Source organism: Heptranchias perlo, chromosome 6 (assembly GCF_035084215.1).
Source record: "Heptranchias perlo isolate sHepPer1 chromosome 6, sHepPer1.hap1, whole genome shotgun sequence".
Taxonomy (NCBI): Eukaryota; Metazoa; Chordata; class Chondrichthyes; order Hexanchiformes; family Hexanchidae; genus Heptranchias; species Heptranchias perlo.
Window position 1 is genome coordinate 31,717,905 of NC_090330.1, and position 16,407 is coordinate 31,734,311.

The following is a 16,407-nucleotide window of genomic DNA, read 5'->3' on the forward strand; positions in this document are numbered from 1 at the left end:
GGAAAAAACAGTCACTTTTTGTTTTATGTGCAAATATTCCTCGAATTTGAGTTACCATTAAATTCCCATTGTAGGCTTTGTAATAAAATAAGTTTATCTGCAAAAATGTTGCTGTATAAATTGGCAAATCTGCGTATTGGTCAAATATACTGAAGATATCTACTTCATGTAACTTTGCATGCAGAACTTTACCACAGTATTTGTTTAGAAGTTTTTTGTAAATGTCTTCCATTCTTTTGTTGATGTAGGGATATCACAGTATGAAGAAATCAATTTTTTTAAACTCGGATATTTTCCCTGTAGCCAGCACTAAAGACCCATCTCACAAGTGAGCCCTTGCTCCCGACAAGCCATTGCACACCCAATATCCAGTAATGGATACCCAGAGGTCGAGCAGAAATTTTTTTATTTAGCCTACTGGATACGTTGAGAGCCCTTTCGTGATCTCCTAGACTACAGGAAATTGTAGAATAAACACTCTATCAGACCATGGCTTAGGCTGCACATCAAAGCAAGTTTATTTTAAAAAACACAGATAAACAGCAGTTATTAAATGATATAGAAGATTACAATACTTTACAGAACATAAGCAATGGTCAAATGTGGAAAATAGTAAACAATGTGAAATCTTGAGCTAGTACTCTTAAAATGTGACCTGAACAATAATTTTATGTGTGGTCTAACTTCTCTATTGATGGCCTCAGAAGAACAGGTGATCAGTGAGCATATTCTGATATATACCCTAGTATACTTTGAAGTTTGACTGGAACAAAGGGAATCAAAAATGTATCTCCCAAAATCAAATAAAACTGCCATCCAAACATATACTTAAAGACACAGAAATTGTCAGACTACTCCTGGGTTGTTAGCAGTTTTCAAATCATAATTTTTATGATTCAAATCCATTTTATCATCTTGTCATAAATTCCCATTTGGAGCAATTGACCATTCACCTGAACAAAACAAGCATATAGAAAAGATTGCAAATTAAATATTAGTATATTAAAACTTTCCTGATTCATCTAACAGACAGTTAGACTTAGAACCATTTTGTTGTGTATCTAGTTGGCGTGACTTTTTACGGTAAACCGAATTTAAATTGACTAGCAAAGGGAAAAAAACATGCTTAGAAATTTAAAATGTAAATGCTTTCCTGTGATATGAAATATGATGAAGATATTCATCACAAAATCATCATGAATTTTATTTTATTATACTATAGTGATATATATCCAAAATTAATTATCTAAATTGGCAACAGATTCTCATTCATAATCATTTCTATGAATTTATACATGATCAGTAATAGGGATATTGGTTTGTAGTCATAAAGGTCTGATATTGATCCAGTTGTGTGAATAGACATACTATTGCCGCTTTCCATTGAATGAAACAAACAAGTTGACAGCGACACGTTGAAGTTCCTTGGATAGGATGTTGAGACATTGGAGCGGGGCATCTTGCGGCGTGCGCCGTTAGTTTCCTGCACCCTTTAGCTTGAAAAACTTTCTCTCCGTAACTTGCTGGAAGTGCGAGCTGATAACGGCGTGGCGAGGGCAAGGGGACATCTGGGACCTCAGTGAACGGCGGGAACAACAGTGTATCTCCTTAACCAATGAGAATTCAGGATTGAGAAAGGAACGACGGAGGAGGGTGAATTGTAGTGGTTGAATTCGAGGCAAATCAGGTACAGAAAAAGAAATAAAGAGAGGGAAAGAAAGATTGGATTAGGATTAAGAGAGAAAAAAGAGACAGAAAGGTAAAGTAAGAAGAAAATGTAAAATTTGAAATGTTTTAAATCTCTTAAGAGTTTACTACATGCAGGAAGAGACTGAACAGTTTAAATTGCTCCATCTTTGGGCCAGAGAGGTTGATTGGCATTGAATTAACAATTATCACATTGTTAAAAGAGGAGTTACGCTTTTAATTACCAGCCCTAACTATCTGCGGCAAGTTTAATAGGTAATTAATGTGCAAATCCAGCAAATTCTTAAAAATAACGGGGAGGCTAAGAGCGAGATGCTGTTTCTGCAAAGCAAGCGGCGGAGTGGCCTAAATCAACCAGCATGTTCTGGAGATTCATAACTCACAACATATCTCTTAATCCCCTGAACTTGCTTGCTGATTTAGAACATAAGAACATAAAAAATAGGAGCAGGAGCAGGCCATACGGCCCCTCGAGCCTGCTGCATCATTCAATAAGATCATGGCTGACCTACCTCAACTCCACTTTCTTGCCCTATCTTCATATGCCTTGATTTCTTTAGTGTCCAAATATCCATCGATCTCAGTCTTGAATATACTCAACGACTGAGCATCCACAGCCCTCTGGGGTAGAGAAGTCCAAAGATTCACAACCCTCTGAGTGAAGTAATTTCTCATCATCTCGGTCTTAAATGGCCAACCCCTTATCTTGAGACTATGACCCCTAGTTCTAGACTCTCCAGCCAGGGGAACCAGCCTCTCAGCATCTACCCTGTCAAGTCCTCTAAGAATTTTATACGATTCAATGAGATCACCTCTCGTTCTTCTAAACTCCAGAGAATAAAGGCCCATTCTACTCAATCTCTCCTCATAGGACAACCCTCTCATCCCAGGAGTCAATCTAGTTGCACCCCCTCTAAGACAAGTAAGGTATACAAGGTATATAAGTTTTTGTCTCCTTAGGTAAGGAGACAAAAACTGTATACAGTACTCCAGGTGTGGTCTCACCAGAGCCCTATATAATTGCTGCAAGACCTCCTTACTCTTATGCTCCAACTGCAATAAAGGTTAACATATTTGCCTTCCTAATTGCTTGCTATACCTGCACGTTAACTTTCTGTGCTTCATGTAAAAGGACTCCCAAATCCCTCTGACTGCCAACATTTCTTAGTCTCTCACCTTGTAAAAAATATTCTGCTTTTCTATTCTTCCAACCAAAGTGGATAATTTCACGTTTCTCCACATTATACTCCATCTGCCACCTTCTCGCCCACTCATTTAACCTGTTTATTTCTTTGCGTCCTCCTCACAGCTTACTTTCCCACCTCAAGCTTTGTATCGTCAGCAGACTTGGATACATTACACTCGCTCCCCTCATCTAAGTCATTGATACAGATTGTAAATAGCTGAGACCCAAGCACCCCACTAGTTACAACCTGCCAACCCAAAAATGACCCCACTAGTTACAACCTGCCAACCCAAAAATGACCCGTTTATTCCTGCTCTCTGTTTTCTGTCCGTCAACCAAACCTCTATCCATGCTAATATATTACCCCCAATCCCATGAGCCCTAATCTTGTGTAACAACCTCTTGTGTGGCACCTTATCAAATGCCTTTTGAAAATCCAAATATACTCCATCCACTGGTTCCCCCTTATCTACCCTGCTAGTTACATTCCCAAAAAATCTCTGATAGATTTGTCAAACACGATTTCCCTTTCATAAAACCGTGTTGACTCTGCCTAATCATATTATGATTTTTTAAGTGCCCTGTTACTATGTCCTTGATAATAGATTCTAGCATTTTCCCTAGTACTGATGTCGGACTAACTGGCCAATAGTTCCCTGTTTTTTCTCTCCCTCCTTTCTTGAATAGCGGGATTACATTTGCTACCTTCCAATCCCCGGGGACCGTTCTAGAATCTAGGGAATTTTGGAAGATCAAAACTAATGCATCCACTACCTCAGCAGCCACCTCTTTTAAAACCCTAGGATGTAGGCCATCAGGTCTGGGGATTTGTCGCTTTTAGTCCCATTAATTCCTCCAGTACTTTTTCTTTACTAATCTTAATTGCTTTAAGTTCCTCACTGTCCTTAGACCCTTGGTTTCGTACTATTTCCAGTATGTTTTTTGTGTCTTCTACTGTGAAGACAGCTACAAAATATTTGTTTAACGTCTCTGCCATTTCCTCATTCCCCATTATAATTTCTCCTGTCTCTGTCTAAGGGACCCACATTTACTTTTGCTAATCGCTTTCTTTTTACGTACTTGTAGAAGCTCTTACAATCTGTTTTTATATTTCTTGCCAGTTTACTCTCATTCTATTTTCTCCCGCTTTATCAATTTCTTGGTCATCCTTTGCTGATTTCTAAAACCCTCCCTATCCTCAGGCTTACTGCTCTTTTTAACAACATTGTAAGCCTCTTTTAATCTAATACTATCCTTAACTTCTCTAGTTAGCCACGGTTGGATCATTTTACCCATGGAGTTTTCATTCCTCAAGGGAATGTATATTCATTGAGAATTATGAATTATTTCTTTTAAATGTTCGCCATTACTTATCTCCCGTCATATCTTTTAATCTAATTTCCCAATCTACCATAGCCAACTCTCCCCTCATACCTATATAATTGGCTTTGTTTCAATTTAAGACCCTAGTTTTGAACTTAACTACATCACTCTCAAACTTGTGCATTAATATTGGCGTGCATCATTAACATGCCATTACTTTTCCAGCAAGATTTGGCTCATTATTTTTTCCCCTTTTTTACATTGTAGTGGTGTTATCATTCTTCATGTATGTGCCTGGACATTAAATATCAGTAAGCTATTTAGTCATGGTAGACTTGACCCTCATCAGAAGTCCACCTGATAAGATGTGATTAAGATGTTGGCAACAGCTTCTTATTCATTATCATTTCTGTAAATTTATACATGATCAGTAGCAGGGATATTGGATGAAACAAAACAAGTTGACAGCGACATAATGAAGTCATGTAGTTCCTTGAATAGGATATTGAGACATTGTTTTTTCCCCATTTTTACACCGTGGCAGTGCTAGCATTCTTCATTTTTGAATCTGGATATTAAGTATCAGTAGGCTATTTAGTCATGGTAGACTTGATCCTCATCAGAAGTCTGCCTTTTCTACTGGGGTCACTAAACATTGATTAGGAGTGGGAATCCTGGCTGATATTCTCCCCCCACCCCCGAAGGCTGGGAGCAATGAGGCTAATTATAGTAACTCCAACACCACCTCTGCTAAGTTCAGCTAACTCAACACAGTCCACATATCATACCTAGAACCAGTTTTGTCTAGATAGCCCAATATTTATCCACTGAATCATTGAAGGATCAGTAAGATGACTACATTTCAACAGGACATTTGTAAACTGAATTTGGATTTGGATTAAATTTACTTCATTTTAACAGTTCAGTAGATTACATAAGTGGTATGATTAGTTGTTCTATGATTGACTCATTTTTACTATGGCATTTAGGGTCTATTGCAAGTTGATAATATACATTTCAATGTACAAGCAAGAAATCAATCTGGAGCAGCAAGAGACCAGTGGCAACATTTCAGAAGACTTTAGTTTCAGTGGGAATTCCACTTTGAGATGCAATTGACCTAAATTAAATTTGACAGGCTAAATTACTCATTTGTGCTTGAATTAATTAAACTTTTAAGAGAAAGCAGTTTAGTTTAACATTGGAGAGACTGATGAAGCCCGTGATGTGCAGTACCTATGCAGTGTGGGATGTCCTAGAAGCTTTGTGTCCGGGATAACTACACCTGGAGGAATTGTGTCGGAATGATTGAGCTCAAAACCAAGTTTCTGAGCTTGAGGAGCAGCTTGGACTAATCCGTCACATATGAGAGACTGCAGGATTCCTGGAATGTACGTTCCAGGGAGAAGTTACCCCACAGGCAGAGCAATTAGTGAGGAAAGGAAGTGGATGACTATCCATCGGGGTAGGCATAGTCATCAGATAGCAAAGCAGGGATCCTCTGAGATTGTTGAATTGACAGGTGTTTATTGAGTGCCTGAATATCTGTCACAATGGCAGCAACGTCAGAGGAGAGCAACCACAAGCAATGACATGATAGAGGAAGTGGTTGCCAAAAGGGAGTAAGGGAGTTTAACACAGAAACACACTGGTAATGGGAGATTCCATAATCAGGAGAACAAATGTGGATTTTTGTAGCCATAATTGATAGTCCCGCATGGTAACTTGCCTCCCTTGGTGTCAGGGTAAGGGATATAAGCAGTGGGTGCAAATGATTTGGGAGAGGGAAGGAGTATGGCTAGTGTACCATCCACAGGATGCACTGCAGCAACTCGCCAAGGCTTCTTTGACAGCACCTCCCAAACCCGCGACCTCTACCATCTAGAAGGACAAGAGCAGCAGGCACATGGGAACAACACCCACCTGCATGTTCCCCTCCAAGTCACACACCATCCCGACTTGGAAATATATCGCCGTTCCTTCATTGTCGCTGGGTCAAAATCCTGGAACTCCCTTCCTAACAGCACTGTGGGAGAACCATCACCACACGGACTGCAGCGGTTCAAGAAGGCGGCTCACCACCACCTTCTCAAGGGCAATTAGGGATGGGCAATAAATGCTGGCCTTGCCAGCGACACCCACATCCCATGAACGAATAAAAAAAAATTGTGGTTTACGTTGGAAGCAATTGAATTGAGTTCCTATGTAAAGGGAGTATTAGCAATTAGGAGATGAATACATTGGGATTAGTTCTGGGACAGGGATGGCTATGGCAGGACACATGGGCTTCACCTGAACAAGACTGGGGTCATTGTCCTCACTGGGAGAGCATATAGTGCTGTATGGAAGGATTTAAGCTGATGTGGCAGTGGGAAAGGAAAATGAGCTCAGAAAGGAAAACAAAAGGACAAAAATTGTAGGAAAGATAAGAGAAAGACAGGAAAGTTATAACGAACCGATCAGAAGGAAATCAAAAAGAATAAGTTTACCAAACAGACAGAGGCAGAATTCAGTTGTATAGACAGAAATGCACAAAGTTATGTGAATAACCTTGGTGAGCTAGAGGTAAATTGTTATGGGACAGGTTTGATACAATATCATTAACAGAGATGTTTCTTAGGCTATGGTAGAACTGGGAGCCGAACATTCCTGGTTACAAAATATTCAGGAAGGATAGGAACAAAGATGATGAGTGGCAATGTTAATTAAAGATTCCACAGCATAAACCATAGGGATGATAAACGGGATGGTACAAAAGCACAATGGTTAAAATTAAGGTATAAAAAAGGAACTGTTACTCTAGTAGTGGAAAAGAGAAAGAGGAAATACGCAGACAAATTAGAGAAAAATACAGGAACAATAGGGCTATAATAATGGGTGACTTTAATTAATCAAAGATGTGCTGAGATAAAAAATAATGTAAGTGGCAAAGAATGGGAGGGTTTTCCATAATATATCTTGGACTGCTTTCTAGATTAGTATGTTTTTTTTAGTCCCTCAAGGAAGGAGGCAGTAATGGGTGTGTTTCATTAGTCCTAGATTTGCAAGAAATGGAGTAGAACAAATAAGTAATGTAAGAGTAGTGTAACATCTAGCAAGCATCAACCAAAACATAATTTAATCCTGAGTTGCATTTCTGACTCCATATTCTCTCCATCAGAAAGATTCCTACTTCCACTTCCGTAACATCATCCTCCTTTGCCCCTACCTCAGTTCATCCACCTCTGAAACCCTCATATGTGTCTTTTTCATCTCCTTACTCTATTACTCTCAACGTTCTCATTGACAATTTCCCATTTTTCACTCTCCATAAACTCTAGCTCATGCAAAACTTTCCTATCCTACACCAAGTTCCACTTGCCTATCATTCCTGTCTTTGTCAACCTGTGTTGGCTCCCAGTTCCCCTGTGCCTCAAATTAAAAAATCTTTATCCCTTTATGGCCTCACTCATCCATATTTTTGTAACCACCTCTAGTCCCAGTACACACACATGCTACACATGTGCAGGTACATTTGCAACGGTTGATACTTTTGGAGTGACACTTTGAATTGCAGAGAGTGCTAATTTAGTGCTGTTAGTATAAACTGACAGGCATCACACAGGGTGATGTTCGAACTAACTCGGGTGCCAGAATAGACAAGCTGTATTGTTCCATTCTGGAAAGAAGTGGGACGACTGGCTGGATGCAAGCGTTCAGAGATGCTGTGTGGAAGGGACATTTAAGGCATTATTAGACTACTGGAACTGGTTTGAGCCTACTACCTACTTAGAGCAATAGCTCTGCATCATTATTGGGTTAACTAAGCAGTGCTGTGTACCTGCACATGTACGTGCACTTGTAGATCTCTGCTTTAGACATTCTTATGTTAGCGAAGCCTTGTTGTCTGGGACCTTTCTTAGGTTTAATTTTGCACTAGTTGCAGTTATATTCTCTTCTTGAGGTGACCTTATCAAAATACAATATGATCATATTAAACCTCAATTTGGTTACTAGTTTTTGCATCATTGCAATGCCAAAACCATGTTACCCTTGCTCAAAAACTTTGAAAGGAATTGGAAGTGGCTGTGTAGGTCCACCATGAAAAGATAATTTGGAAAAGCTTTGAGCTAACTCAGCAATCATGAGTGGGACCACTTAGAACACATTAGGCATGATTTTTGCTTTTGGAGTTCATCAGGTGGACAATGGGTACAGCGATTGCACGCCCGCTTGATGAAGCTTGCCGGAGGCCCAAACCATTTTTGTGTTCAGGCCTCTTTAGAATAAATATCAGCGAGATGCCAGCACTGAACAAGCACTGATGGATTGGTTGCTGATTGGTGGGTGGAGCCGGAAACCTGGCTCCTCCGTGGAGCCAGGCTGGAAACGGGTCCCTACGGGGGCAGGGAAGGCAATAGTGGGGGTGGGGGGGGGTGGTGGTGGTGGAGGCATGGAAGGACCGGCAGCAGGTGGGAAAATCTTTTTAAAAGATTTAAAAACACGTTGTTCCATAGCAGCCTGCAACAGTCCCTTTAAGAACCCGCAGTTTGGTCGCTCAACGCTCAGTTTCACTGGACTCAGTGTGGGCTCTGCCGATTGGAAGACTAAAATTGCATTTGCATCCTTAATACAGCTTAGGACCATGATTTTCAATATTTGAATGAGGCTCCTACCTGTTTTGGGCAGGAACGCTGGCTGCCTATTTTGAGGTTTACTCAAAAATTAAGCGGGCATGTCATTTTTAACATTTTTATTTGCTTACTGCCCCTTTCAATCTGAAAAAAGAGGGGGTTAGGCAGATGAAAATTCTTGACGCGATTAAAACAGGAGACACATCATTAGATATAGGGAATACCAATGCCACATGCTGGGCTGGAAATGTTGCAGTTGTTTTTTTTATCTCCCCCCCCCCCCCCCCCCCCCCACCCCACCCCACCATCTAATTTTCTCTCCTCTCCTATATTTCTCTCCATCTCTTCTGAAGGTGCAAGGTGCTGAATTAGACTGGAGGTCAATTCCACAGGTGCAAGATGGCTTCTGGAACTTCATCTAAATAGCCGTTCTTCATGTGTGAGCCTGAGACAGTGAGTTTTAGCAAGCTATTTAACTATGAGGGTTATCAGAGCCAAGCCCAATCCTGTCCTCATCTGGCATCCACATACACAGACTTTCCATGGAGGTTCATTGGTTAGTGGGGGTGCCACCTGGCCTACTTTCAACTGGCGATACTAGCTCAGGTTATTGAAAGTGCTGGCCAGTCACATTCTCACAATAGATTCAGTATTCTTTAGTTTACTAAATACCTCATTTATGGGCAGCTTGAACTTCCCTATTCTCCAGCACCGTGAACATCTGTCACTTTTATTTTTTAAACTGTGAATTTAAGTTGTTAACTGCACGTGAAGTTAGGTATTTAATAAGCCAAAGGATATCACATCTGTTATAGAAACATGACTGACCAGCAATCTCAAAAAACAGCTGGCTGTTCATCCTATTAGATAATCATCTAGAGCAGGAACCTTGGCGGGTTGTTCACCTTCTTCATCCAAGCATGTTGTAGCTGACTATAGTGTCCATACTAGATGTGATCAAATAATTCAGCATAGACAAGAGATCAAACCCAAGACTCTCCCCAGTTTATACACAATGAGCAGTTAATTTACCCACTTCATCATTGAAGGAAGTTATAGATACTCTTCGTATCTTCACATACTTATGATATCATAAATACAGATGTTAAATATTATATGTATATAATTAGCTCGATGCTGCAGAAAGGATAAGGAAGGATGTCATTAATGACTTTGGCTAGAGCTGTGTTGATGCCGTGAGAAAGGCCGAAGCCAGAGTGGAGAGATTTAAACAATGTGTTTTGTGAGAGATGGGTACAGAGCTGGGAAACAATGACACATTCAAGGACTTGAGAAAGGAAAGGGAGGTTGGATATGATGTAATATTTGGAGAGAATGGATGGATTTTTTGAGGAAAGGGATGATGACAGTTGTTTTGAAGGGGAGAGGGATGGTGCCCGAGGAAAGAGAACTGTTGACAACATTAATTAACAGGCCAGGAAGGGGAGTTAAATGCAGAAATTAATGGAGAAGGAGATGTAACTTGTGGACAAGATAAATTTGGAGAGGGCTGGGGGAGATGGACGACAGAGCTCCTGGGCTAGAGTGAGTGGGAGCATGAGTGGTTGGGGGTAGGAGGAGGGGGAGAAAGTAGTGGAGGCAGCTACATGGTGGGTCTTGATCTTGGAAATTAAGAAATCGGTACGCTGTTTCATTTGGTGTGTACGGTAAGAATGGAGAGGGTAGAATGGTGGGGTTTAAGGATGTCATTGGCCATGGGAATAAGGAGCCTGGAGTTGTTCTCGCCCTCCAGAATAATCCTGGAGCAATAGGCAGTTTTGGCTGAGAATCTCAGGTGTAGAGAGATCGTGGGAGGTAATGAGGTTGAAGCGGTGACCAAGGGTGTGGGTGGAGGAGTGTATATGAAAGATGAAATTGAGAGGAAACATGAGGGCAGTGAAGTCACTGAAGGCTAGGGGATTTCACCAAGGATGAGGAGCCGCTCAGTGCAGAAGCTGAGGGAAGAGAGAAAGCAGGACATCTTGGTAAGGATGTTGACTTGGGGATTGGTGCGGTGCAGTAAGCTATTAGGATTTTGAAAGAGGGGCGTGGGGAATAGAAGAAGGTGAGGCGCTCAAAGGAGCAAAAAGTTCCAGAGGAGCCATGGGAGAGGTGAAGGTGAAACTGATGTGGTGGTTTGGGTGGGGCAGGCGGCATGGCCAGCCAGGGAAGCTTCTGTAAGTTGGTGTTACTTTAGATTTTTATGAATAAAAATGCCCGTGCAATAGTTTACAAGTCAGCATGATCATTTATTTCTGTCTCAGATACTTGATGGTAATTTTAACCTAATCCGCTGGGTGGGAAGCTTGACCGGATCAGATTGGCCGCCCATTTTATGTCTTGCCCAATTTTGCTCTCCATTTACTTCAATGAAAAGTAAAATCGGGCGGGATGTAAAATGGGCAACCGATCCAATCCCGTCAGTTTCCCGCTGGGCAGGTTAGGTTAAAATGACCCTGTTCCTATTTTTTGGTATTCCTAGATTGTAGTGTTCAATGAACTGAGAGATGCTGCAAATAGCTGCCAAAGTAATGCATTTTTAAGAAAATGCCCTTTGTTGAAGAAATGATAAATATACTTACTAAAAATATGTTTTTTTTAAAATTAGTTTTGATTAAAGAAAAAATACCTTTTGAGAGTGTAAATGGTCTATCATTATCACAGAGGCAGAAGTCTGTGTCTTTCTTAGGGATAGAATAAATCAGGCTGACCGCAAGTGGACGACTGTAAGAAACTAAAAGGGTTGTAATTAGCATCATTGCCCTATGAAACTTGTTAGCAAAACCGCTGAGCCTGGCAACAGACTTTGTTGTATTACTGCTTGTTTTTAATTATGTGCAATCTCCTAGCCATCAGTGACTTCACTGCCCTCATGTTTCCTCTCAATTTCATCTTTCATATACACTCCTCCACCCACATCCTTAGTCACCGCCTCAATCTCTTTACCTCCCACGATCTCGCTGCACCTGAGATTCTCAGCCAAAACTGCCTATTGCTCCAGGATTATTCTGGAGGGCAAGAACAACTGCTAGGCAACAAAGAAACACAACTGATCCACTCTAACTGACTTATTCTTTCATAAATGAGTTCTTCGGAAAGATGTATTAACCTGTGATTTAACGTCCAATGATTTAGAATGACCAAAAATTGAAGCCTCACCTCGCCGACGATATGCTGTTGAATTGAGGACTCTATAAACTAGACTGCCTGTATTTGTTGTTTGATCTTATAACAACTTGAATTTTATCCACCTTCATGATGTTTACTGAATTATTTGATTAGTGGGAACAAAAAATAAGAGTTTGAATTGCAGCAAACAGAACTCAGATTTGTCAGCTGCCCCATTCATAGAATTGTTTTTACTTAGGTCCTGAGGTCAAACAGCAGCTTTAATAAAGATTGCAACTAAAACAATTTATATGCCTGAAATGCAAGTTTTGCAAAGTCTAATTGGTTTTGATGAACTACCTACCTGAAAATCTCATTAGAGCTTTGCCCTACATAGACACCTTAATATTAGGTAATTTATGCTGTTAACGTATTCTACTGAGGTAAAACTATTGCTGCGTGAACAGGGCAATACATTTTTTTTTATTCTTATGATACTTCCATGCTACAAAAAATGAATCTTTGCCTTTGGTTTTATGTTGTTTTACATAGCGTAACTGCATTTAAAATGGCATCAACCAAGTGTCTGGGGTAAAAACAGAAAATGCTGGAAATACATAGCAAGTCAGGCAGCATCTGTGGAGAAGGAAACAGAGTTAACGTTTCAGGTCGATGACCTTTCATCAGAACTGGAAGAAGTTAAAGATTTAACAATTTTTAAGCAAGTACAGAGCCAGGCAAAGGTGGGGGGGAGGAAGGGGAGGGGAGGAATGAACAAAAGGGAAGGTCTGTGATAGGGTGGAGGGCAGGAAAGATTAAATGACAAAGGGACGGTGGCGCAAGGCAGGAGGGTGGTAATGGGACAAGTAAAGAAACAAAAGATGGGTCTGGAGGAGCTGTAAATGGCAACAGCAGAACCATTACCAGCAGCTCCTGTCCAGAAAAAATGGGAACAGTGGTTATGATCTGAAGTTATTGAAATCAATGTTGAGTCTGGAAAGTTGAGGCCCAACCAGCCGCCATCCATCACCACCCTTCTCTGCCTGGCTGAACTTGTTCTTACGTTGAACAACTTCTCTTTTGACTCCACTCACTTCCTCCAAATAAAAGGTGTCGCTATGGGAATCCGTATGGGTCCTAGCTATGCCTGCCTTTTTATGGGACACGTGGAACATTTCTGTTCCAGTCCTATTCAGGTCCCCTCCCTCACCTTTTCCGGTACATTGATGACTGCGTCGGTGCCATTTCCTGCTCTCGCCCCGAGCTGGAAAATTTAATCAACTCGCCTTCACATGGTCCATCTCCGACTCTTTCCTTCCCTTCCTTTACTTCTCTATCTCCATTTCTGGGGATAGGCTATCAACCAATATCGACTATAAGCCCACCAACTCGCACGGCTATCTTGATTATACTTCCTCCCACCCAGCTTCCTGTAAGGTCTCTGTTCCATTTTCCTAGTTTCTCCATCTCCGTCGCATCTGTTCTGATGATGCCACTTTCCACACCAGTGCTTCCGATATCATAGAATGGTTACAGCACAGAAGGAGGCCATTCGGCCCATCGAGCCTGTGCTGGCTTTTTGTAAGAGCAGTGCAGTTAGTCCCATTCCTCTGCTCTTTCCTCTTAGCCCTGCAAATTTTTTCCCTTCAAGTATTTATCCAATTCCTTTTTGAAGACCGCAATTGAATCTGCTTCCACCACCCTTTCAGGCAGCGCATTCCATAACCACTCGCTGCGTAAAAAAGTATTTCCTCATGTTGCCTTTGATTCTTTTGCCAATCACCTTAAAAACTGTGTCCTCTGGTTCTTGACCCTTCCGCCAATGGGAACAGTTTCTCTTTATTTACTTTATCTAAACCCTTCATGATTTTGAACACTTCTTAATCTTCTCTGCTCTAAGGAGAACAACCCCAGCTTCTCCAGTCTATCCACGTAACTGAAGTCCCTCAGATATGTCTTCCTTTTTCCTCAACCAAGGATTCCCCTCCACAGTAGTTGACAGGCCCTCGACCGTGTCCGTCCAATTCCCAGCACTTCTGCCCTTACCCCTTCCCCTCCCCCCCAGAACCGCGATAGGGTCCCCCATGTCCTCACCTTCCACCCCATCAGCCTCCACATTCAACTTATCATCCTCTGCCTTTTCCACCACCTCCAGTGCGATGCCACCACTAAACACATCTTCCCCGCGCCTCCCCTTTTAACATTATGAAGAGACCGTTCCCTCCGCGACACCCTGGTCCACTCTTCCATCACTCCCAACACCCGCTGTCCTCCCCGTGGCACCTTCCTGTGCGAGCACAGGAGATGCAACACTTGACCTTTCACCTCCTCCCTTCTCACCGCCCAGGGTCCCAAACATTCCTTTCAGGTGAAACAGCGATTTACTTGTACTTCTTTCAATTTAGTATACTGTATTCACTGCTCACGATGCAGTCTCCTCTACATTTGGGAGACCAAACGCAGATTGGGTGATCTCTTTGCTGAACACCCCCGCTCAGTTCGTAAGCGTGAACCTGACCTTCCGGTCGCTTTTCATTTTAATTCCCCGTCCAACTCCCACTCTGACCTCGGCCTCCTACAATGTTCCACTGAAGCTCAACGGAAGCCCGAGGAACAGCACCTTATCTTTCGATTAGGCATTTTACAACCTTCCGAACTCAACATGGACTTCAATAACTTCAGATCATAACCACTGCTCCCATTTTTTCTGGACAGCAGTTGCTAGTAATGGTTCTGCTGTTGCCATTTACAGCTGCTCTTAATCCATCTTTTGTTTCTTTACTTGACCCATTACCACCCTCCTTGCCTTGCACCATCGTCCCTTTTGTCATTTAATCACTCCCGCCCTCCACCCAATCACAGACCTTCCCTTTTGTTCTTTCCTCCCCTCCCCTTTCTCCCCCCCCTTCGCCTAGTTCTGTGCTTCTCTCTCCACGGATGCTGCCTGACTTGCTGAGTATTTCCAGCGTTTTCTGTTTTTGTTTCAGATTTCCAGCATTTGTTGTAATTTGCTTTTGATTAAGTGTCTGGGATATCCTTTTTTCCTGTGGTAAAGTTAGTGTATGAATAGCCAGCCCATTTGGTTTGCTGCCTTACAAGTGGCCTTCATCAAATTATTCAATCTGGATATCTGCCTAAATGTATTTTTGTTATTTCTGGCTATCCAAAACCTAGCTCATTGTTTGTTTCTGTGGGATTCTGCTCAGGGCTTTTTTTATGTGAATTTTGCTTGGTGACAAACTAAAAAATGAAATTTCCAATTTGTGTTGGATATTAAGACCTGTAGATAGTAAACACTGCGGCCATGGTACCCCAGTTATAGAGAGGTTGGATGTTTATGCTAGTGGATGAGGTGCCGATCAAGCAGACTACTTTGTCCTGTATGGTGTTGAGCTTCTTGAGTGTTATTGCTGCTGCATCCCTCCAGGCAAGCAGATAGTATTCTATCCTGACTTATGCCTTGTAGGTGGCAGAAAGGCTTTAGAGAGTCAGGAGGTAAGCCATTCGCCACAGAATACTCTGACTTGCTGTAGTAGCCTCAGCATTTATGTGGCTGGTACAATCGAGTTTTTGGTCAGTGGTGACCCCAGCGGGTTGATAGTGGGGGATTCGAAGATCGTAATGACATTGAGTGTCATGGGAGGCGGTTAGGCTCTCTTGTTGGAGGTGGTCATCGCCTGGCACTTGGGGGGCACGAATGTTACTTGCCTTTTATCAGCACAAGCCTGGAAGCTGTCCAGGTCTTGCTGCGTGTAGGCATGGTCTGCTTCATTATCTGAGGAATTGCGAAAGGAGCTGAACACTGTGCAATCATCAGCAAACAGGCCCACTTCTGACCCACTGATGAAGCAGCTGAAGATAGTTGGGCCCAGGATGCTGCCCTGAGGAACTTCTACAGTGATGTCCTTGGGCTGAGATGATTGGTCTCCAACAACCACAACCAGGTCCTTTGTGCCAGGTATAACTCCAGCCGCTGCAGTGTTTTCCATCTGATCCCCATTGACTTCAATTTTACTAGGGCTCTTTGGTGCTACACTTGCTCGAATTCTGCCTTGATGTCATGGGCAGCCACTCTCACCTCACCTCTGGAGTTTAGCTATTGTGTCCATATGTGGACCAAGGCTGTAATGAGGTCTGTAGCCAAGTGGTGCAGACAGAACCCAAACTGAGCATCAGTGAGCAGCTTATTGTTGAGTAGGTGCCGCTTGATAGCACTGTTGATGACTCCTTCCGTCACTGCTGATGATTGGGGGTAGGCTGATAGGGCAGTAATTGGCTGGGTTGGATTTAGCCTGCTTATTTGTGGACAGGACATACCTGGGCAATTTTCCACATTGTTGGGTAGATGCCAATGCAGTAGCTGTACTGGAACAACTTGGCTAGGACGCGGCACATAGCCTTTGATGTAACCAGCGCACTAAGCTGTTTCTTAATGTCATGTGGAGTGAATCGAATTGACGGAAGACTGGC

The 16,407-nt window shown here is 42.2% G+C and overlaps 1 protein-coding gene across 1 annotated transcript in view; it reads left to right on the forward strand.

Annotated features, from left to right (window-relative positions):
- The window catches only part of LOC137322874 (mitochondrial intermediate peptidase-like), a 139,107-nt gene that overhangs the window by 37,201 nt on the left and 85,499 nt on the right, over positions 1 to 16,407 (forward strand). The window lies entirely within an intron of this gene.